General features: G+C 39.9%; 1 protein-coding gene across 12 annotated transcripts in view; it reads left to right on the top strand.

Moving 5' to 3' along the window:
• Nucleotides 1–25324, top strand: part of PRLR (prolactin receptor) — a 155421-nt gene that overhangs the window by 68459 nt on the left and 61638 nt on the right. For 10 of the 12 annotated variants that reach the window (XM_039566600.1, XM_039566599.1, XM_039566602.1 and 7 more), the window contains one exon: nucleotides 17824–17914. The gene's annotated coding sequence lies outside the window, so the exon portion shown is untranslated. Of the gene's footprint in view, nucleotides 1–3; nucleotides 7953–17823; nucleotides 17915–25324 lie in introns of those variants that run through there. The other 2 variants (XM_019283348.3, XM_039566603.1) reach the window with 2 other exon arrangements.

A 25324-nucleotide genomic window follows, 5' to 3' on the forward strand; every position in this document is an offset into this window, starting at 1 on the left:
GTAATCCTAGCATTTTTGTTGTTGTTGTTGTTAAAATTGACCTGGAAATCTGCCAGACTAAATTTTTATGTCTAAGATGTGGTGCTTTGAAATGGCAGGTTTTCCAGTGGACTAAACTGAGTAGGATAGTTCAGTCTCAGAATTTTCCTCTTTGTTTTTCAGAAGGGCTTTAAAGTTTTTAAGCTATTTCCATTGTTCTATCATTTTTTATTGCTCAGCAAAATATACTCTTTTAATGTGTCAAGTGTTCACGGCTCCAGCTGCAATTACCACCCACAGCAAGTGAAGCTCAGCTATCAGAAACAGGGTGCTTGGGAACAAAGGGGGCTTTTGAAAGCTCTGGCCTTCGTTTAGAGATTGAGGAAGTTTGACTTCCACACATTCCTTATGGCAGTGAAGCAAATGGAGTTTGGCCACTTAATTCAGCTATATCACAGTTTGAGTTGAAACCTTTATTCTCCCAGGTGGTTTTCTTCTCCAGAATCAGACACAGGTTAATTGCAGACTCAAAGAACTAGAAATGCTTTGTTCCTACTGCCTCTTTTGTTTGTCTTGTTTGAAACTAATATTCTGGTCTTTCCAGACACTCAAATTTACAAGCTCCAAGTTTTATATATGTACCTGCATGTACATATCAATACACTTTTTATTCTTCAGGCAGGATTTTTTAGGGTGTTGTCACAAACTCTTGCTATGTAATACCCTTCTTTCGAAGTTCTACTCCTCCCTGAAAACCTTAGTTTTCTATGGTTTCAGCACCACTTTTGGTTCCCATTTATTTCTTCAGTACAGCTCCCTTTCAGAGAGGTTGTAGGGTTGCTTCACAAGGTAAGATAAAAGGGCAGCTCAATCTATACCTTAAGTTTTTGGTTGTACTCATAAATTGGACTAATCTAATTCTCTAATAACTTCACTTACAAAGACTTCCTGATTGAACTTTTCCTGATTGTTCTACAGTTTGGGGGAGATGCATTGTTTGGTCTCCACTCTTGTTTATCTGTGCTTGCTATCACATTTCTCCTCAGCCTAGCTCTGAATTTAAAATCTCCGATCACATGAGTGTATACTTAGGCTGCATAGACTTAGTTCATTTGAGGCTGATCTTAACCCTTTTGAAGAACCAACCCATGTTATTTTAATATAATTTATTCATTGGTCAGCTGTAGCTGTACCTATTCTGCAATCTTCACTCTCACTGTGGATCAATTTAATTAAACATTATGAAGTCAAGGTTGCAGGTTTTTTTACAAGCTAAATGATGAGAGAAGGATGGTTTCTATTGTCTTTCCTATCTTTTATATTGCCTGGTCTCACTGAAGAGGTGATGACCTCGTTCTGAGACCTTGCTTTATCTATCACAGATAGATACAGGTTGGTAATGGTTCTATTTAACATGAATTTTAATCGTAAAAACTTACTTGTTAAAAAACTTTCATACCCAATACATTATATTTACAGCCACTTTTTAGGCCTAAAACTTTATAGCTTCCAGTAGAGCCACTGGTAATTCCCCTCCTTGCACCATGTGCCTGCCAAGTGCAGCTGTGGCTCTGCCTGACCCTTCCTTTACTGCATGTACCCCATACCTAGCAGCAGCATATGACCAAGAAAGCAGAGTTGTTTTCTTTTCCTGCCCCACTCTAAATTAGTGAATTAAAAATAAGGAAAGAATGAATGTTCAAAATAAACACTAAAATATCTTTGCTGCTTAGAATTGCATTTAGGTTGAGTCCTCTTGCCATTGTATATAGGTTAGAGTATCATTATGATCCCTTCAGATTTACAGGTAATTATCTCTGAAAAGATCTCATTCAGCATATTTATTACATCTGGCATAATTTATTTTCCTTGTCTTGAGAAATTTTCTAATCTCCTGAATTTCAAACCCCTTACAACCTCAGGTAACCCGAGATTTTTGGCATGGCAGTTCTCTTTCCAAATTCATTGTTCCCTCAGGGCAAAGTCATTCCATATTAACAGTACTTTTAAATTGTCACATTTCCACTTCTGGTGAACGTGTGATCCATAACATTCCCTGTGAGCAAGCATGGACTGGTTCATAAAAAGAGTCAATAAACTTGGCAATGATAATTTCTGAAAACTTTCAGACCTCTAACTGGAGCAAGAACAATCAGGACTAATCATGATATAAAAACAGAGGGTTTAGAATTCACAACAGATCATCTGTTTGATGAATAGCACATTTTGGATGCTGCTATATGGTGTGACCCTTTTTTCTTGGACAAAACAGGAGATGGTCTTTGGAAAAGCAAAGATGACTTGTAGCCAAATCTACATCTGCTCTCAACCTCATCCAAAAATTGGATTGCTGCTGTTGCTGTTTCTTCACCCCTAAACATTTGCTGGTAAATAATGAGAGTTCAAGAAAGCCAATCCAAAAGGAGTAGGCTTTTCGTTCGGAAGATTCCTTTTACTTAATCATGATACAAAGAGAAAATAAAGAACAATTCGCTTCAGTGATTATAGGGCAAATTCCACCTACCTTTGGAAAGGTAGGTGGATCATGGTTTTGTGAATACAGAATAAAAATAGGAAAAAATAGAAGGTATGTACTTTAAGTGAAGAATAAAGATTAGTCTTTAAAACATCAATATATAAATTACTTATTTAGATGGAAGTGTTAACTAAATTACCTTGTTTAACTAAACTACTAAGCTACCAGGTTCAGTGGTAAAGTCTGGTCATCTGAAGTTAGGATCCTCATGTGGCCCCTTTGTTTTAAGTAATAATACAAAGTATTTTTGTTTAGACAAGGTAATTGGGTATGATCATCCTATTTTGTCTTAATATAAAGAAGACAAAAAATAGTTTCTTGTCTGTTTGTCACTCAAGGTATGTCTTCTAATCTTCTCTTCCAGAAAAGCCCTACCTCACATGACTTGTATCATCTCTTTATCCTAATCATCATATATCTGCTTAGTCTAAGTAATGCCAAATTACCCCAAACTCCCTGTAATTGTTACTGTTGTATGTTAAAATAGTATTCATACAGAAGTTCACTCTCTAATTATCATTATATACTGTTTCCTAGTTATTTTATGTCTAGCCTCTCTTCATTCCTCGTTTGAGTGACAGCAATGTAGATTTCTATTGTGATTTAGAAAAATGAGGAGAAGATGAGAAAAGGCTACAGCCAAGGGAGATGTCATTGGTCACAGTTAAAGAACAACTTTGGGGCCAGATGGTGCAGGCTCCATTCCTCCAACTCCCGCTGGAAACCTGACCCTCAAAAGTCTCATGACCTTTGTCACTAGAAGCCCTTACCCCTGTTCCAGCCATATGACCCACTTAGCCCAAAAATGTATCCGATCCATGAGGTCTCAGAAGTCCCCCCTTTGTCCACAGGAGTCACCATTTTGTCATGGTCATGGGCATACCCCATGTGATCTCTAAACCCCCTGTACTTGCTGAAAACCTTGCCTTTTTCTTTGCCACAGAAGTATGTTAAAGACCCCCACACATACACACACCTATAGACATTTTTGTGTATTTACAAAGACAGAAGTGGAAGTGTATGAAGTTTATAAATGTATGTTTATACATAGTTATACTTCTTCATACTATACAACGATTTTATTAATAAAGTGTGTGTATAAAATGTTTAGTAAAAGATAGTGAAATTAAGTGAAAATTTAATGGGAGTAGAAAGAAAACAAAATAAAAGGAAAGTACAGTTAAATGGTGTGGGAATATGTCAAAGGGAGTGGGGGGGCCATGAAAAGATCTGAATATGCATTGGGCGAAGGGGTGAGCGTGTGAAGCTGTCCAGGAGGCTGTCACCCAGCCCCAGGTCATCCAAACAACAGACCAGACCTGTGAATCTGACCAAGAGGCCCTCTTCACCTACCTTCAAACCAACCAGGTCACTTTGTGGGGTTGTCCTGCAGCTTTGTCCTATTCTAGAAAATATAGTTAATATTACTTACTAGAGTTGAAGGCCAGAAGGAAAAAATAACTTCATGGGAGCATGTTTGTAGGGACACCTATATCCCAAAATGTTTTCCTAAAAAGACCATGTACATTGGAGATGGTTGGGCTGGGATTATGAAAACAAAAGTTTGTGTAAGGGGAGACGAGGCAACTCTTTTCTACATCTCAGTGTTCCAACAGCTACTTGTAATACCATGACAGGGATTATGCTCTGTATATTCCCTTATCCTTATGTTGATGTGGGGTTCATAGCACTTTCTGAAAACAGAGTCCTGGCTGAATACGCAAAGACACAATTTTTCTGTGAATTGTTTTTGTTCCTGCTTAGAACCACAGTATTTAAAAAAAAAATAAACCAGCCAAAAATCCCAGCTTTGAAAGAAATGAAATGGTAACAATGGGAAACCGGTCACCATCACCCCAGTGATCAATTAATAAATAAAGTTACATTGAACGTGACTGAAATGTTGCCTAATGTTTGTTTCTCTGTGGGCGTGTAGTAGTGGCATGTTAATAGACCGCAGCTTCTGTTAAAAGGCATCTTCTGTGCTCCTGGAGAACTGGGAAGCTTTGGGAGTTTAAGGCCCTTTTCTGCAACAAGCAATACTGTTGATCGGAACATAAAACAGGTGGCCTCACATCATGTAAATCAAGACTCGGGATATACATAAGGCTGTGAAAAAGTCTTTTAGAAGTAACAGGTATTTGTGGCCTATTCTAAGCACAATAATGACAGCATTAAGTTCGTTTTAATGGTGGTGAACATATTATCCAAGTGTGCCTGGACTGTGTGTCTGAAAGGCAGAATGGGTTCTCAAGTAGCTGAAGTTTTAAAACCATTTTTCCTGCCTCAGTAATTACAGACCAAGCAGGGAATGGATGTTCTTAAATCAGCCTTCACACAAGCTGTTAAATTAAAATAATTTTCATGTCTTTGTTACTAGTAATGAAGTAGATGCCTCTGTCACAGATTGCTTTAACAGGGTGCTCCAAACCAAGACATGGAGATGTTTTACAGCACACAGTTACCATTTGCTACATTGATATGTTACTGGAGTTTATAATAAAGAACAACAACCACAGCTTCTTCGTTACTGTCAGAGCCGGACCTGTATGTGAAACATTCCGGCTGTGCAAGGAATTGGAAAACTATGTCTGGTAATTGGTGTAAAATTAGACTAAATATACTGCCACTCAGAAAGGAAGACCATTAGGATGTTTAGGACAAAAGAAAGATTTTACAGTGTTTATGAACAGATGTTCACAGGTATTAGTTGAAAATGTGAGAAAGGGTCAGATGTACTGTTTAACAGACTACACCAAGGTATCAAGTCACATTCTATTCCAATGAGCTTTAAAAAGTGAACACTACTGAGGGCAAAATTAAAAAGTTTCTAGCGGTAAAAAGATGAGGGAAGAAACAGCTGTTTGTAAAGGGGTGTTGCTTGCCCTAGAAATTTAACAGCTGGATAAAAGTCTCTCAAGTCCATGATGTTTAGCAGTTGGAGCCAGAGTGGGAGAAAAAGAAGGATAGTAAACCGCAGTTTTTACATCATGCTCCCCAACAAAGCTTGCACCGAAATATCCCCACAAAACACCAGTTTGAACTTTACCAAACAGCCATTCAAAGCCCCTGGAAGCTGTCAGACCAGTGGGAGGTGTGGTTAGCAGAAATACAATACCCAGACAGCTGGAATAATATTAATAGTGCTGCTGGGTAAGACATGGCATTATTCTTTGTGGCAAGTCCATTATTCATCCATATGCATATTGCTGGAATTTATAAGCACTTACTGGCTCCAACAACAGAACTATAACTGTTGACCAGCCTTGGACCTGGTCTTCAGTCCTGCAATTAGGAAAACAAAGCTTAAAATGGATGAAAATTCTTGTACTTTTTCTACAGCTGGAAAACTAGCAAGGTTTTTGGAAACAACTTCTGAGGTTGCCAGTGACAGTTTCCTTTTTCATTGACATGCCTGGAAGGTTTTTATCTCCATCTACCTCTACACAAAACATTGTTGAATACCAGCTGGTTTGAGATTTATTAGTCCCATTCTTATGCTGAGTTCTGGAAAAAGGTAATACCAGTGAGCACATTGCAACAACACAGTACAAACTGGATTATGTGCTATTGAACCAACCTCATATTGATAGAGAAAGCACTGAAATAAATACAGATGAAAGCAAGCATGTTGTATTTCACAGTGGAAAGGAGGTTGTGAATTTTATCTGTTGACCTGAAAGGTTCTGGTATTTCAACAAAGCCACCAAATAGTAAAGAATAAGTAGAAAAGGGAGTAATAAAATAATTAAAAGGACCCCTCCTTGTACATTAATTATTAGACATCCCAAGTGGAGTGGAAGCTGGATTCTACAGCCTCTTTTCAAAAGTGATACGATTTTTCTCAAAGAGTTTGGGAATTATTAAGCCACATGTTAAAAGCATGTCTAGAAACATGGCCAGAGATGTGATCAGATATGTCTCCAAAGCAGTTGTGGCCACGTTGAACTCTGGCAGAGCAGAAGGTCTCTAGGGCTGTTGAGAGACACGTCACAGCCCCAAAGGGCTGTCCTTTCTCAAATCCTCGAAAGAAAAGGATGGGTAGTGCTCTGTATTCCAGCCACCAGAGGAAGTAAAAGCTGTAACTACTGACTTCAGAGTATGGTTTCATTTGCACCTTAATCTGGGCAGAGGGACCTCTTTAATAATTTAAATAATTGGATCTGAACAGGTAAAAATTAGGGGTTTAATACTACAGAAGAGGAACAGGAGTCAATACTGTCATCCTGCTGTGCAAAAAGTAAATACCATGCCAGGATTTACAAATGGGAGTGTGGTTTGCGTTGTGAAAAATGTTTCTCTTATTCCCTGTCAATATTTTCAAGGCCTCAGCTACAATACTTTGTATTTCAGCGGCACAGTGCTTCAGAAAAGATAGACGGGGAGTCAGCAGCAGAGTAAGAAGATTTAGAGAGCTGGAGAATGTGGTACATGAGAAAATTCATCAAGACTGTTACATCTAAATAAGAGAAGATATATTTGAAGTGTTCAAAGTAGTGTCTCAGCTCTGCAGTGAAATGGGAGCAGTTTGGGTTTTTTTTGCTTTTAGGCTGCAAAAGAAGTGCTTGGATTAAGTTGTAGCAGGCAAGATATAGAACAGATATTAAGATCATTTTATTAACAAAGGTACTAAATCAGTAGTCTACATTGCCTAAGGAGGTTTCAAAATTCCCCTAGTTGGAAGTTTTTAAGAATAGATTAAGCAAATCTAAGGTATTATATTGCCATTGTTGAACTCTTCTTGGAGCTCTTGGGGTCTAGATGACCTCCTGAAACCTCTTCTAGTCTGAATTACTGGGAAGCTTTTATGCATGAAATTATGAGGTTTCACATTCTCTGGAAACAGAAATATAGCTCTGATGTTTGTACAGTGCCCAGCAAAGCAATTAGACCTAGAGAGTCTGGTCATCATAGAAACTGTACAGTAATAATGATGTCTAATTAGCATGCTGTGTTGAAGTGTAACTGTAAAACTGTGATTCCCTGTGCTATCAGTGATGTGGTGGCTTGACCTTGACTGGCTGCCAGGTGCCCACCTAAGCCATGCTGTCACTCCCCTCCTCAGCGGGGCAGGGGAGAGAAAATAGCAGAAGGCTTATGGGTCAAGACAAGGACAGGGAGAGAATCAGTCATCAATTACCATCACAAGCACTTTGGGAAAATTAATTTATTGCTTAATATCACAAGAGTAGAGAAATAAGAATAATAATGAGAAAACAAATCTAAAAGAAAAAATCTCCCTATTCCATTCTACTTCTTAGGCTCAACTCCACTCTTTATTTCTCTCTCTTCCCCCAAGCTATACAGGGGACCTGGGATGGAGGTTGTGGTCAGCTGATCACGCATTTTCTCTGCTGCTCCTTCCTCCGCATGCTCTTTGTCTGCTCCAGCAAGGGGTCCCTCCCACGGGAGACAGTCTTCCATGTATTTCTCCAGTGTGAGTACTTCCCACGGGTTGCGGCTCTCCACAAACTGCTCCATTTTGGGTCCCCTCCACAGCGTACAGTCCCTCAGGAAGGCTGCACCAGTGTGGGCCCCTTGTGGGGTCACAAGTCCTGCCAGCAAACCTGCTCCTCTCTCCACAGGCCACAGGTCCTGCCAGGAGCCTGCTTCAGCCCAGGCTTCCTATGGGGTCACAGCCTCCTTTGATGGCATCCCCTGCTCCAGTGTGGGGTCCTCCGGGGGCTGCAGGGGCAGCTGCCTCACCATCCACCTCCTTCACTGACCTTGGTGCAGAGCTGTTGCTCTCATACATTCTCATTCCTCTCTCTGGCTGGAGGCGCTGGGGTTTTTGTTCTGTCTTTATAAATCCATTTTCCCAGAGGTGCTACTGCCATCACTGATCCTGGCACTCAGCTGTGGCCAGGACCGGGTCCATCCTGGATCCATCTGGTATTGGCTCTGTAGGACATGGGGAAAGCTCCTGGCAGTTGCTCACAGAGCACCCCCTGTAGCCACTCTGCTACCAAACCCTTGCCACACAAACCCAGTACAACCATATTTCAGAATTACCTGGCATCATTCAAATTATCTTGGCTGGTTTGAGCTTTATTGGAAACTCTGGCAGTGACTAGTATAGGTAAAAATCATTTTTTGGAACTAGTACATTATCTATACTAGGAGTCAACCATGATAACCTTTAGCTTATAATTTTAATATGTTCTTGTCACAGTAGTCACAAACGAAATTTAAGTCTAGAATGGTTGTAATCTGTATCATACTTGTGGGGCCTTTAGTGTTTCCTTTCAGAGTGCTGAGAAGGAGGTACTCAGCTCATCTGATTGGTGATAGTGTATCCTATTAAACTCAGGGAGCTCATGATGTCCAATCTGTTGTGAAATGCCTTCATTAAAATGAATTTTTTTAGGCACTCTTTTAGACTCTTAACTAGAAAGAATGTATTAAGTATAGCCTTTAGTGCCACTGCCTCTGCTAATGCCAGTTACTGGAAGCCATAGCCCAGAAGAAATTACAACAAGGCTAACAAATGCTTTATGCTGAAGAATTTCAAAACAAAAACTTTGCAAACCAGAGCAGTTTAGAGCAGACAGCAGATGGAAGTGGGAAGCTATTTACAGTACACAGTGATGTTACACAACAGTTTTTGGAAGAAAATGTGGAAAAGAATCTTTCGTTAACTGAAATTGTAAGGGGAATTGGCTACATTATACAACACTAAAAACCAGCATATATTGGCCCCTGTGGATGGTTATATTAATGCAGTAATACTAATTTAAATGCTCAAGCTAATTGATTCAGAACTATATGGTTTATATGTGAATGGCACTGATACTGGCAGAAACATTTTATGTTTCAGACACAAAAAATCTGAGTATTATTTCACAGCAGCAGTGTAACCCAGAGGTGCAGCTGATGAAGTAAAGAGGTGCTTTTAAAGCAGATGGTGTTTTATGACACTCAGGTCTTTTGAAAGCATCACCTGACCCCATAAAAAGCATGAAGGGGATAGTGCAGCTATTGAATTAGTGTGTTTAATATCTGGTTTGATAAACAAGTTCTGAACTTAGTTACAAGTTATTTTCATTAAAAAAAAAAAATACTAGCCTATTTAAATGAGTTTATAATTCTCCTAAGATTGAACTCTTTTGTTTTTAGAACAAACTTCCGTGTTTCTTTGTCTAATCCTTGTGGTTCTTAATATAATTTTTAACCAGAAATTTTAGCCAAAGTAGTTGAGAAACTAGGACATTCATTCTCATGGATTTTTAGAGATTCAGTTCCAGGTCCTTGCTTTCTTTCAGCTTTAGCCTATATCTTTAATAATCTATCCAGTAGAATAAAAGTACTATGATATCATTTTTTTCTAGTTTGAAAGAAATCTGAATAGCTACTCTGGAATCATTTTACTTCACATCACCAAGCAGTTAACAGGTGTTAATATCTAGTATTAATGAAAATGAAATAGTTTCATTTCTTCTGTCAGTAGTTTAATTCTTCATAAATGATACAGTGTTAACTATAGCAAGTATCCTGGCTGTCCAGTATTGCAGATGAATGTTTTTGCTGCTGTACTATGCTCTCTGGTTCATTTAATGTTTAATAACTCTTCAAGGAGGAATAGTTCGAACAGGCTAAGTTGAGATACAGAAGTTGAGGCTTGTCCATAACTCAGTAGTAACGACATTGGATGGGGTCTGAGAGATGATCAGAGGGGTCCCTGGTATTTTTAATCTAATCATATCTATTCTTGATGCAGGCCATGAGTAGAGTCCTGTAAAGAGAGGTAGAGAAAGTGTGGACATACATAATTAGCTGACTAATTAGTCTGACTTCATTTCTGCAGTGCATTCTGTGACAAGTAAGGAGTAGCATAAGGAGAAAAATGTATTGAATTTAGGAAGGACAGGTTGTTTTGCTGCTGTATTGTAGAAAATTAACTGTAATTGGTGTAAGAGCCTAATAATAAGAGAAAGGCTCCAAAAAGTGCTTCATCATTATGACCGCTCAACACCTGAAAGGCTTCAAAAATGCTCTGTCATTTTGACTGCTCAAAACCTGAAAAGCTCCAAAATGCCTCATCATTTTGTCTGCTTGTCATAATACGGGCGGTTTGGACCCTGGCTAGCCCGGATTGAGGCCCATAAAAAGGAAGGTGAAACTGGTGCAAGTCGGAGGGAAAAGCCAGGGGCAGAGTCCCTGACCTTTGCCTCTCCCCCCCCACCACCATCGCCTGCTGCAAGACTCTCTGAGGCCTCCTGGAGCCGACGCTGCCCGCCTGAGGAGAACCCCCCGAACCTGCACCCCTGGAGCGGAACCACGAGTGAGTTGTGGAACCCCTGCCCTGCTGCTGCATCCCGTGCTGGGAGCACCGCGAGTGGGCCAAGGCTCGGCTGCAGGACCAGGCACCGCGCCTGCAGCTCGGAGGACGGGAGGCCGCATTCCAGCCCAACTGCTCCAGAGATTGGAGACGGCAGAAAAGATGCTTCGAACAGCAGCAAAAAAGGGCAAAGACTGTTTTGCTCCCCCCACCCCATCTTGGCAGCACTAAAGGTAGCACAGTGTGGTGGTGACCTATCCTATGATTTTATTTGTAGTTACCTTGGCTTTTTCTTACTTTTCTGTACTTTTCTCTTTGCCTCTTTTACTATTAAATAAAATATATCAATTTTTTGGCACCAACATTTAATGTTGTTTGGTTTTAATCTCTTTTCTGGGAATATTTAGAACCTTCTAAGTTCTTTCTGATTTATGCACAGAGACTTAGCTTTCTTTGCGTTTCTGTGTTTAAACCGGATCATAACAATGGGCTCTTTAAATCTCAAGAAGACCTGGATTCCTGTGTAAGGTTGTTAGGAGTGAGATACGCTCGTGATGCGGCCCAGAGATGCATTAAAATCATAGTGTATTATGGAAGTAGGACAAGCATTGTTGTGAACATTTGGGAGGAACAGGGACGGAAATACAAAAAGATTTTTTTAAAATTACACTTAAGTGAGTTTTAGAAATTGCTGCAAGGAAAGCAGTCCAGAAAACCTGGGAGATAGAAATGGGTATGGCTTGGGGATTTTTATGCCTGATAAAAATTGGGTAGTCTAAGTCTGGAGGATGGAAGCAACAAGGAACCACCAGAAAGGTTTCAGAAGATTGCTAATGCATAGGGAGGAGTGTTTTCATTTTTCTTTTTGTGGAATGAAGGGACAGTACAAAAGTATTGTGTCAGGGCAATACAGAACTGTTGAAGGAAAAACTTTGATGGAGCAACATACCTAGATTATGTTCAAAGAAGCAGGGACAGGACATACCAGAGGACCTCCCATTCAAGTGTTCATATATGATATAGAAGATTAAGTAAGGCATCATCAGAACAAGATGGATTTTCTTATAAAAAGGTGGACACAACTATTCCACCAAAGCCAGGAGCTCTGTAGTTGAGGAAAAGAAGACTTACATTCAGGTTCTTGATCTGAATCAAGAAACAGAAAGCCTTGAGCCTGTATTTTCTATAATCTATTATGCTATTTGAATATTTGGAAAAAATGTTTTCTTAAACAGAACAAACTTGTAATGATCCTTGTTTTCCTTCTTCAAAGCTGAATTTATCGAAGGGCAATGAAAGCTCTGCTTCATGCTGCAGCCTTGCCAAAGAATCTCGCTTCTTTACATCTGTTAACATTGTTCCTCCCATGTCAGAACTCAGGTTTGAGTTCCATTCCACAGTATCCCAAAATACAACTCTGAATTCTCCAGTGCCAAAGTCTTGAAACATGGTCCTTTACAGTATACAAATTGACAGATCAGTTTCCAACAAAATACACCATTCACTGTCACAGAATCACAGAATCAATTAGGTTGGAAAAGACCTCTGAGATCATAGAGTCTGTAGCAGGGCATCTCATCCCACAACAAGAGCTTATCAGTTGTTTGTTAACAGTCAGATAACTCAAACAGGACAAGCTGTCTTGTAGTGAGGTATTTTAGTGCCGTGGGGTTAACAGCGATCTGGCATCTCCCAGCTGCCAATAAACATCTTACTGTTGGAGAGAAATCTGGAAGATAAGGTGGACTTCTGACTGTCAGACACCTCACTTTACAAAAGCTACACCAAAATTTTCACGAAGCAGAAATATTCTACACATTCCCTGGAAATGTGTGGACTTTCTCACCTGAGCAGGGATGCCTGCTTTGCAGTTACTCCTCTGGAGGCTGAGTGAAGAAATCTGTGTACATTATTATTCCTATTATTATTATTATTATTATTATTATTATTATTATTATTATTTTGGTGGTAAGTTACATTTGGCCCCTAATCAGTACTATTTCTTTTTCTAGCTTTAATATAGGTGCAACCTTGATGTTGTGCACTGTTTTATGTTATGCAGTAATCTACGAATAGTGCTTTCTACTTTTATACTTTGCAGTAAGTGACTCTGATTATTTTATCTATCTATGGTCTGTTTAATAAATAATTAATTTTATAAATAGACCTGATCTACCATCCCTTCGAATCTGCGTACCAGAGTGATTTCTTAAATTTAAGCAGTTGCCAAAAATCCAAGGCTAAGGCGGGGCTTGTCTGAAGCTCCCTCTCATCCTGTGACAGGGTCCAACCTATGACCCAACATCATTATGTCAACCAGACCTTGGCACTGAGTGCCACATCCAGTCTTTCCTTAAGCACCTGCAGGGACAGTGGCTCCACCATCTTCCTGGGCAGCCCATTCTAATAGCTAATCACAGTGCTGTGAAGAATTTCTTCTTAACATTCAGCTTAAACCTCATCTGGAACAACTTTAGACTGTGTCCTCTTGTCCTGCCACCAGCTGCCTGGTTGATGATGCTGACCCCCCACGTGGATACACCCTCCTTTCAGGGAGCTGTAGAGAGTCATAAGGTCTCCCCTGGGCCTCTTCTTCTCCAAACTGCTACCTCCAGCTCCCACAGCTGGTCCTGATAGGACATGTGCTCCAGACCCTTCCCCAGCTCCATTGCCCTTCTCTGTCACTGCTGAGTGGATCCTGGAAGCAAAGGAATGGTGACGTGATTGCTCTTTCCTGACTCATGTAAAAATTAATTTACAAGCTCAGACCAGGACTCTGGAATGCTCCAGAAGGAGGAGGAAAGCAACTTTTTTCCTCCCTTTTCCTGGCCCTGCAGTGCAGGGCCAGCTAAACAGCTGTATTGGTGTTCATCATTGTGTTGTAGAATTAAACCTCTAGCATTTGGAAGAGAGGTCACTGTAACCTACACTCCTTGTGTAAACAGTGTCTGCATTGACTGTGACCCTGTTGCTGGGGAGCTGCTGCTCAGTTCTGACCACTGATAGTGGATAGTGCTTAACACAAACCTGAAATTTTAATTTTCTACGTATGAGGAATCACAACTTTATGTGGACTATGCATCCAAAGACAGTGTAGAGTGTATGGGCTAGATTCTACAAATAGAAGATAATTTTTACTGGATCTGTAGGACTTTGTCCCCCCTGAAATTTTTTCCACCTGGCCTTAAAACTTTCTTTTTCTGACTATGGGAAGACCAGTAGCCATAGCTTAAGAATCAACACCATGTTCCCAATTTTTTTCTTCTCAGACTTTTGTCTTGTTATCCCATTGCGTGGGGATCCTTTCAGCTACTTGATAAAAGTTTCTCTTTATGTCTTTAGCTGATTTGAATACTCACAGCAAAATCTCTCTATGATTCCCTCAAATAACATCTATGTTTTCCCGTCTCAAGGAGGAGTGTGTGGCTAACTTCTGTGATTCAGATAGCTGAGCCAAAGGTCATCCAGGCTTAGAAGCTCTTCAGTTATGTGATGGATGCTTTTTACGACTCTTGTCTAGTAAATCCATGGAAGTCTGGTTATGTCATCACAGTTGTACTGGGATTTATAGCATCAGCTGTTTTCATTCAAAGAGGCATGAGGGATTATTGTTGCAGGTAATAACCAATACTCATGAGTACCTGAAAAATGTTTTTACTGTATTTCCACTCTTGTTTTGCTTTTCAGCTCGTTGCTGTCAAGAGACTGCTGCTTACTGAGTTCAACAGGTCACTCACTATGTAGGGACAGCCTTAATGGATATAAACAATCAATTTTCTGTTTGAAGAGACATATTTTAATAGTACTTTGATAGCAGGCAGTAAAAAACTAGTTTTTCATTGGCTTTGACATTTTTACCTTTTAGCTACGTCCTCATAGCTGAACCAAAACTTCACAGGGATTATCTTTAGCGTTTGCCTGAAACAAAGTGGATTTAATTGTTATTGCATAAGAATTCAAACCATCTCCACTTCCACTCTTGTTCTTTGACTGATATTAATCTGATTTGTTCAAGGAGATAAAAAACCAACGAAAATAATTAGCTCTGCAAAAAGAAAAGCAATTAGTTTTAGTTCCTTGAGCTGATTCTTTGTGGATTCATGGGAGTACAGGAAATGATGCTAAGAGAAGTAAAAATATCTGGAGTTTATTGGTCAGGACTGCTGAAATTAGTTTAAGAACCGTACTGTATAAACTGACTTTACTGTTCAGCACCACCAAAAAAGACTAGAACAAAATCACCCCCTACTCCAAAATAGGAACTTTTTTTTCCCATGGGTTGACATCTGTAATTTATGAGTAGGCTGAACTTTATTCTAGTAATCACTGTCTGTAGAGAGAAATTTCTTTTGAAGGTGGATGTCCATTAGCTGTGTTGACCCCCTTCTGTTTTAGAGTTGGAGTAATTCTGAGTGTTGAAAACCTGTGCCCTATTTTGGTTTATACCTCAAATCATGCTTTAGGTGTTTTAACTTTGTTCTAATCCAAATAAAGAAAAAGTTAATATTATATTTTTATGAGAATAGCTTCAGACTGGTATAACTAGAATGATTGCCTCTCCTCTGCTCAAAATGTCTGATCTCTTTCCTAACTAATAATCTCAATCCTGTTGTGCTGCCAGAATGAAATAAGCACCTATATTGTTTAATCAGCCTCTTGAATGTGGATTGCTCAGTATCCAATGATGAATGGCAGCTCATTAACTGCCTTATTAACTGCTTCATGGGAAAAATTAAAAGAGATTAAATCAACAAATTAAGGAGTTTGTTGCCATTTATTAATTTCTTTATTTCAGCTGCATAATTTTAATGAGTTAGTTATTTCCTTTTCCTTCCAGTTCACATCCTCCTGCTATAGGCACTGGTGTGGATTAAGCTGAAGTGAGAAACATTTTAGTAAATCAGTGTCATGCTAAGAAAAGTTTCATCAGGTTTGATACAGAACTGATAGATTAAAATCTCCCTCTGGTCTCCTCAGTTCTGCTGCTTTCCCCCTGGGAAGCCTCCCATGTTTATCTTGGCGGGAGGCTGGCTTTCCATGCGCCCTGAGAGCCAGGCCCAGGTGTCCTGGCTGGCAGGATGGGCTGCAGATCTGGCAGCGCAGTCCTGCTCAGCTGCAGAGCAGCATAAGGGTTAGCTCTCAGCTTTGGTTGAGGGCCCAAACCCTGCATGAGCGTTTCCCAGTGGTTGGGACATGAGCACAATGCAGGGCAGCAGCCACCAGCCTGCCAAGCGCACTGTTCCACGTGGGGCAGATGACGCATGTGCCCCTCTCCGCCTTTTGTTTCCCCGTTGCCTTGGTCCCCAGCTGTGCTGAAGGGATTTGCCTCAAGAACTTGGTCATATTTTTTCATTAGAGAGGCTCTCTTAATGCAAACATTCTGGGGCATTTTACAAAGCAAATACCTTACCCTGTAACACATAAACTGAAATCAAATGGCATGACTTGCACTGAAGCTCTCTTCTGTGTTGCCTAAAATAGATGACCAGAGTTAAAAAATACACAGACTGTGTTTCTCTGTGTAAATTTTAAAGTCAGGCAGAGGCTGTATCTTTGTGTAGCTAGTTGGAGAATGCCACAGGCAAGGTACATGGTACAGTAAACCACCATGCCAGCAAAAAATGAAGATTGCAGGTGCAGGAAAAGTGCAGTTTGTTCAAAAGTCCAGTTACAGCTGAACATAGAGATCCCCTGAAGACATGCCAAAATAATACTGATTTACAAGTATGCTTTCTGCTAGAAAACTATTAACTTACATAATCTTCAATTTCTAAAGCTTAAAAATATCCTGAGACTGTTACCACTGACCAGAAGTCAAAAGTAAATTTGGTCAGATGAATGGATATTTAAACAACTGCATTGTTCTTTAAAAAAAGACATATCATGATGACCCTTACAGGCTAGCTCTGAGGTCTGATCTTGTTCTAGTTACAGAGAAAAATAAAACGAAAAATCATTCTAATCTGAAGATTTTTGGTTGTTCCTAAAATTTTCCACTGGGCATTTTTATAAGAAATAACTGATTTTCTTCTTAATCTAAGTATATTTACGATTTTTTTAGTAGAAGAAATGGCTTTTCACAAGCTTTTAAGAGGGCCCAGTACTAGTAAAGTTTCGTCTTGTCTGCATCCTTGAGTGGTTTCAAATATATTGTTGTTTCTGGATTACATTCTCTAGTCCTCTCAGCTCCCACAAAAATTGGACATGATCTAGCAAGCAGAAGCATTAGATGAAGGTGTAGTTCTTTTGAGTTCAGTGTAAGAACAGAGACAAGCCAGTTGTTTTTTGGCGGAATCAGGCTTTTCTGGATCAGAATAGGCTACGGTATCTAACGCAGAAGACCTGAAATTTAGATTACATTGGTTGTGTCTCAATTTGATTTTGTTAAACCGTAACAAATACAGATTGGAAAAGAATACTAAAGCTCTTCTTAAGCTATAGGGACCACTTTAAATCCCAAAGCACTATCTCTTTGTAATGGTTCTTGAAGTTTTGAGTTACATTAATGATGTTAAGTTCAGAAAAAATACACAGTGAATCTTCAAAGACTATAGGGTTTCTTAGAGGTGTTCCCAAAAGATCACTGGAGAGAGCAGTACTACTTTTGCCTCTGCCTGGTTAAATCTTCAAGATGAAAGAGAAAACAAAATCACATGGAGTTAACTGGCCAACAATTGTCATGAAGTTAAATAAAGGTGGGAAGGAGGTAATCCTGTGTGGTAGTTTGGGTCGCACCATGGCTTAGAGGTCTTTGTACAGGAGATGAAGCCCCTGGTTACATACAAACCAGTAGGTAGAAAGTAGTGAGTAATGAAGGTAATCTTTACAGAGAGGAGACTATCACTGACTCAGAACTGCTGAGAAAATGAGCAGCTTCCAGGATAGCAACACCCTTTCAGTGCTGAGCATGATTCTTCCCGCCAGATGGGTTAACAGGGATGATGATAAGGACTGCATGGTAGGCATCCATAGGGAAAAGAAGGGCACAGGCTGACTACTCACATGGCATATTCTTTGTGCCAATTGACAGGGGGAAAGCCACAACACTGCACTTCAGCCAGGAGATTTGGAATCAAAGAAGGTTTCTGAAACCAGTGGAGACTGCCTCAGAAGAGACCGTGGTAAAATCAGTTACTTCTGACTTTTCTGTGGATGAAACAGATTATCTTGAGTTACTTGATTAAGTGCATGAAATGTATTAGCCTCAAATGTGCAAATGGTACTGCATGTTCCGATGTTTTTCCTTTTGTCCTTGAACTTTGTGTCTGGAAATAACTTGGGATTTGCTTACGTAATAAGAACCAGGGTATGTGGAGTTATTGGATAGAGCCCTACTGTGAGTACCCCATTAGAAACTTAAGCTGTGGGCAAACTACTGCTGACATGAAATTCATATTAGCCTAGAGTTACAAAATATTTCTGTATCATGCTATTACCAAAAATTTGTATAATCTTGGAAATTAGTTTTAAATGGAGCATTACCCCAAGAAAATTAATTTCTCATGTTTTAAATTAAACTGTGAGGCAGGTAATTATTTGAGTATTGGAATAAACAACCTAGATGTTAGTAAGTATCCACTAGGTTTTGCGTTTATTGAAAAGAAACACCGAGTTGAAAGGAAAGACTTCAGTGGAAACTCTTGAAAAACACTTCAGACTTTGTTAATAAGCAGATTTAGGTCAAGTCCACTTAAATTATTTGCAAGTAAATTTTGTTCGATATAATGGAATTCCCTGTGGGTTTGAACAGGATGTGTTATTTTGCTATTTTATTATTTGGTCTTTTTTCTTTCAGGTAAACACAGGACTAAATCTTTGTAGGCAATTTCTTTCTAAGTATTTCCCTCAGGTTTATGTAATGAAGTTGAACAAACAAAACCGGAAAGGCCATCTGAAAACTTCGTATTTCTTTAGAAACTACTATCAGCAGACAAAAAGCTATTTTTTTACAATAACCTGTTCTCAAAAAAGCTGTGTGTGTTGGCTTGGCATTGTCATTTTGATGTAAATGTATATAACTTTGTGGGTTTTGTGAGAATTTTATTCCTTGAACAGAAGAAACAAACCTGAGTATATAACTTGAATCTTTATGTGAAAAATCAGATATTTCAATTTTAAAAAAAACCCCAAACATTTGCTTTTAAAATTGAGGAAGATTTTTGAAGGAGCTGAAATGATGAGTTGATAAACATCTGGGCTAAAGCCAGCTTTTGTAAGACAATATGAGATCTGAGAACCACAAAACCAAGAGTGTTGTAGACACTGTGACAGAAAACCAGGCTGCTAATACAAAATATACTGCCTACAGATCTTAGAACAATGCCCCAAATTGCTAACACACAGCAACACACTGAGTTTGGTTTCAACATTGTTTTTCATTTCATAAAAGCATACAGTTTTTAGTAGATGTTTAACTTTTCTCCAGCATTGGTTTGCACAGTTATTAATTACTTGCAGTCTGTATTTTTCAAGGTTTTTGCACAAGATTTCTTTTCACAGATGATTTGGTGAGTTCCGAAGTCGTCTACTAATGTTGGGTAATGGGGAATCTCCATCACATAATTGTATGGAAGTGTTATACAAAAACAGAGCATGTAAGGATAAAATCTTTTCTCAGATATTACAAGATGACTCAAGAATGTTGTGTACATAAAATATATATTAAAGGAGATGTTGGAGAGAATTAAGCAGACAGCTTTGTAGTGGCTAGAGAAATTTAGAAAATATGGGGAACTTCAAAACAGCTCTGAGTAGAATGAAGTGTTGAAGCAATGTGAGCTAGACTGATAGCTGTCTATCCAGAAGTGCAGTAAATCTCATCCATCTTCAGTGAAACACCTTTCCTTAATAGATAGGAAACTACAAAATTGAGAAGTGGGATTTAGAAAACATTTGTAGGACTGTCTCTCTGTACATAATAACACTAGCAATGAAAGGAAAGCTCTTGTGTAGGAGAGGGTTAGCTCTGGAATTCCTCAGGATAAGTGCTGGATCTGAATATTTAATATTTGTTTGAATCAATGACTGAGACTGGACTAATAACAAAAATTACTGTTTCAGCCAGCAGCTCATTAGTTGGAAAAACAGACTAATTACTTTGACACTCACAGATCTAGGAGTGTCTGCCTGATGTAGCTGAATTATTTCTAGTGGAATTAGAGGAGTGTTAATGATGCTATTCAAAGTTTTAGTGAAAATGTCAAAGTAATTTGTGAAGTTCTGCTCATTCTCATTCAAGGAACATGAATTAAAATTCGATCAGGTGCAAAGAAAGCTTCTATTCTTGGTATTGAAGTAGCTTTTCTTACAAGAAAATATCACAAAAATAATCTTTTTAGCCTAGCAAGAAATACAAGGGACAAAATCATAGAATGGTTGGTGTGGAAAGGGACCTTTTAAGATCACCAATCCTCTGTACCATGGGCAGGAATATCAAAGCCCCATCCATCCAATTGTCTGCCATCTGTAAGGGGGTATTATATCTCTCCATAACATGTCGTAGAGGGCAGAAAGAATGCCAGGAGAAGGCTGTAACACTAAAGACAGGGAAGAAATGAAAATGTAAAACTCTGATGTGAACTATAAACAAGCAGACGTAAAACAGAGAATAAATTTTAGGGAAAAATAGGAAGATTATTCTTTTCCATTAAAGGAATTAGAGACCAGATCACTTCCCAGTAACAACAGTCAGAGCCAAAGAAATAGCTGCTTAAAAAAATTCTTGAGTAGCTAATTAAGAAGCTTATGCAATATGATTATTCATAATAGCAGGTGATTTGGGTGACTCGGGTGCTTTTGTCCAGCAACTGCTCCCAGTTGTTGTCTCTGTGAGGGTGGATCTACAGAGAAGCCTGTGGATGACAAATCACAGATACTACAGATCTACCTTAACTCAAAAAAAAATTTTTTGAGGACTGAACCATGATGCCAGTGTCAGCTCTTTGTAATTGTGTGGTTCAGCTATTATTTTGGTTGCCTTAGCACATACTTTCATTGCAGGTTTAGGCAGTGGTCAGAGATGATTCTTGTATGCAGGAGTATTAGATTATCTCACTTTAGAGCCTTTGACGCATCAGGAAAAAATATGAAAGGCTGAACTATAGTTTTGTGAAGTTAAGGTGCTGCCTGTTGTGGGAAGAAGATAGTTTCTGGCAGCTGGGGAGGCTGCGATGCCCTCAAGCACTTCCTGCTGCTACAGTGGCTGGGCAACACCTGCAGGACAGGTCTGGCCAGTGTTCCTGCTGCTTTCTTGACTGCATTTACCAACGTGTATGCAAGCGAGGGGGGATCCTTGGGAAAAAAAGTGAAAAAAGGAAAAAGGCACAGGGTTATAATCACCTTTCAGATACCCCTTCTTAGTCAGCATTGGCCATGTTAGGGATAACTGTTGCTGAGTTTCTAAAGCCCTGTTTGGTTGACCTCTTGCTCAGGTCGGTACAGGCTACCACACTGATAAGTGGCGCAATTGCCTTGAACTTGCACTTTCCTTTTTATGCACTATTGCTTTTCTTCCATGCGTTAACCCATGCTAAATGTTTTGGGAGCTTTGTTTAGAGAATGTGCCTGTCTCACTGCCGAAATAAATAGAGGGTTATGAAGAAGAAATGTTATATATACATATATATATATTTTCTGCAACCCAGATCTGTGCAATGGAGATGGGCTTTTCACATTATTCTCTTAGTTTCTTATCCCGTTCTTTTAATCAGGTATCCAGCAACATTCCTGACCATGTCCAAAACAGTGGAAATTTGCAGTGTGCACTCAAGGGGGAGTAGTGATTACATAAACACTTCTGGGGTTTACACGCTTCCCACAGAACTCTTGGATCCCTTGAGTAATAATCTTTTTTCCATAAGGAGAACTGTATAAGCATTAATCATCCAGCATAGCAATATCCTATACTTCAGTGGGACAGGCAGCTTGCCTGGCCTCTGCAGAGTGCCATTTGACATTTTTTTGGCATTGGCAAGTTCAGGAAGGGTTGGCTTGGGTGACTTTCCCCATAGCAGCCCTCACAGTGCTGTGCTGTGTATTGGTAGCTAGAAAGGTGCTGGTAACACATTGGTGTTTAGGCTACCACTGGGCAGCCTCACTCAGCATCAAGGCTATTTCTCCAACATTCCCCCTCCACATTCTGGGCATGGCCAAGAGCTTGGGAGAGGACACAGACAGGACCCCTGAACCATGCTAACCAAGGAGATATTCTATACAGTGTTTTCTGCTTGGCAATAAAGCTAAGGAAAAGGAGAAGAGGAGGGAACAATAATTGTTAAAGCATTTATCTTCCAGAGAAACCTCCATGTATAGTGAGGACCTGCTTCCTAGAAGGTAGCTGGACATCACCTTCTGATGGGAAGTACAGAATTAATCTGCTTGTTTTCCCTTCCTTCTGTGTGTAGACTTTGCTTTTGCTTTACTAAAATACTAAAGCTAGTGGCTTATTTAAGTGGGCAGCCTGGTGAGAACAAACACAATTATGTATTATATTCAAGAAGCTGAGCTACTTCTTCTGTATTGTCTGCTGTCTCCATTCATAAACCCTCAGAGAAATGTAGCAGAGCACAGTTTGAATTCAGAGTGATCAGTCATATAATTTGCTGGGTTTGACACTGTGACTGAGTTCAGCTAGCAAATGCTTCTGTAAAAGGGAGGTTCACCCACTCCTCCCTCCACTTCTTTATTCCTACCTACCTGTGAGCTATCACCTTTGCACCATCTTTGGTGTTCACTGTACCTCTTATGAAGCTGATTTAACTTGTTAGCCTGACAGAAGTCCTTTGCCAAGGTAGTTTGTCGGTGTGGATCTCAGCTGGCACACGGAGAAGTGGGAGCACATGTCCAGGAGCAAGGTGTGTGAGGGAAGGGAAACCCCCATTTCATTTATCCACTCTTCCACATTGTCAAGAATGTAGTTTGTAGTCTCAAACACAAAATAGGCTGCCCAGAAAGGAACTAGCTGGAGACAAAAGTTTGTCATGGTGTCAGACATATGTATGTTCATAATTTGTGTCAGGGCACAGCCCACAGTGCCCAAATAGGCCTAGTGACAGTAGCCAGGTTCAGCCATGATGCCAGACAGCCAGACAATCCATAGAAATGAGGCACACCAGGGATCAAGCTGGGAGCTCAAGTTGAAGGGTCAGGATCCAGATTAATGGGGCACCTGGCGCAGCACAGGTGAGCCAGAATGAGGCCTTGGTTTATAGCCACTGCAGAGAGAAATGGGAGAGACCACCCATGGACACTTCTCAGGAGATTATTCTGGAAGATCTGTTTTCAAAGCTGGGCCCTTAGACCCTTACTGAAGCTGAGCCTGAGCTCAGGCACCCAACAGCCCATCTAGGGGGAAGGGAGAAAGGGAGTGCTCGGAGCTCTGGAAGCTTTCACAGAACACCCATTAGCTCAGAGCTAGAACTGTAGTGAGGAAAAGTTTTGATGGGTCAGGGGACAGAGTCTGCAGTACATTTTATCCTCCAGTACCTACAGTATCTGCATTTTCTCTTCTCCATAGTGTAGAGAAGTAAACAGTACAGTAACTCTAAACAATGTTTGCTTTCATCCAGAAGAGGATGGTGTGTTTGGAGAAAGATAGTCACCTACAGTTGAATTTACCCACAGCATCATTTATGGTAGCTCCTTTCCCACACAGTTGATAGAAAGTTCCCATAGATGGGTTGTTCTGTGTATTCAAAGTGAGCAGTCTTGTTCTTTGCTGTGCATCAGCCAGGAGTGGAACAGCTGGGCCATAGGATCCAGGATCTCCCTTTCACATATTCATTTACCAGCCATAAACAAACACCACAGTATTTACATGTGTTCATAAGGGACTGTGGTTCTCTTTCAGATTCATAAAGCCTTTAAAAAACCCCACATGTATGAAAAAAGAGATCACTGTTACGACCCACCCACATAAAGGAGAGTAACCCAGCTTCTTGCTGATAGATCCCTTGGGGCAGATTAGAGTGGTTTATTAGATTGGTTTATAATAAACATGTAGGATTTATTTTAGAACAATTTGCTTGCAATTGAAGGTAGGGATGTACCCTTTTGGTTATTATTACCTATAGTAATATGATAACATAAAAGCATAAAAATACCACTTAAGAAAACATATATGGAAAAGAAAGAGAAGGAAAGGATAAGAGTAGATGATCTCACCACCTGAAGGCCTCGCAACCAGTCTTGGTTGTTGCAATTTCCGTATCTGTTTGTCGCAGTCTTGCCAGGGATGATTGCAGACTGGATTTGTTGGGTGGTGGGAGTAATTCCAAGAAAAATCCACAGAACACAAAATCTACTGGGTTTATATCTGCTCGGGTTCAGGTGAGAACACCCACGTACCTCCTCTGGGGCAGGGAGTTTCACACTTGAGGGATATAATGTTCTGGGTCATGGGACACTTCGGGAGTCTTTGACACCTTCTAAGATGTTACAGTGCCTATGATGTCAGCACAGTTGAGTCCATCATGGCCCATCAGCAGAGATCAATACCTTTACGCTACAGTGTCCTGGTACTTCCCTGGCAGGGGAGTTATCACAGTTGAGTTCCCTTGAGTAAGGACAAAGAGACAGGCCCACTTCACGGGTTTGCCTCTTTCTGTGTCTCATTCAACAGCCAGCTGTAGCCTGAGGTGGGCTGTGCTGCCCTCTCTACCGGGGTGGTTACTTTGCACAGTATCACTTGTGGATACCCTCTTCTCCTCAGCCCTGGGCTGATTGGACAGTAGTACACTCCCTTTATCTTATCTCAGGTCCAAAGTCCACTTAGTAGGTGTATCTGGGAAAGAGTGGGCTTCAGTGGTCGCAGATAAAGAGCTGCTTTGCAGTTTGCAAATGATTTTAGCAATGTTTTAGCCATTAACCATTTCAGTCTCTCACAAACACAAAGGTTGATAAATTCCTGTTCTATCTTTCACTCAATTAGCACATACATGGTTATTACACGGTTAACCAACGATGCACAATGTATTATGATATTTAAAGAAATATGTGGTCTAAAACAAGCTTACATTTAAAATGTTCTGGCCTTTCAAAAGAAAGTACTTGTCATCATAACACAGTGGAATTATTCTCTTAAGTAAATTGAAATAATATACTTGGTCTTTAGAAATGTCTTTGGGTGATCAGAGCTCTCTGTTGAATTAATTTTACAAAAGATTTTCTTATATTTATTCTGCTTTAATGTATTAAAACTGTATTTGGTCCACATTGAAAAAGAGCAAAGTTTTAAAATCCCAGTATCGTCACTTAGTAAATAATTGTGCCTCTCCATCAACAGTCTTGACCTAGTTTTAGAGAACATCCCTGATGTAATTCTTACTTCATGGTGCCTGCCATCCTGAGTCAGTAAGATTGATTCCAGAACAATGTTCTGTTCCAATATCCTGCAAGTCAGCCAAGGCTAGATGGTGATGGGAGAACAAAAAGGTCATACTTGAGTCATTCTTTTCAGACTACAAGTATAGGTGATCGATCCTTTTTCACTGCAATCAGAAAACACCTAATTTTTCTGTTACACAGGAATAAAA

The sequence above is a fragment of the Corvus cornix genome, chromosome Z, assembly GCF_000738735.6.
Source record: "Corvus cornix cornix isolate S_Up_H32 chromosome Z, ASM73873v5, whole genome shotgun sequence".
NCBI lineage: Eukaryota > Metazoa > Chordata > Aves > Passeriformes > Corvidae > Corvus > Corvus cornix.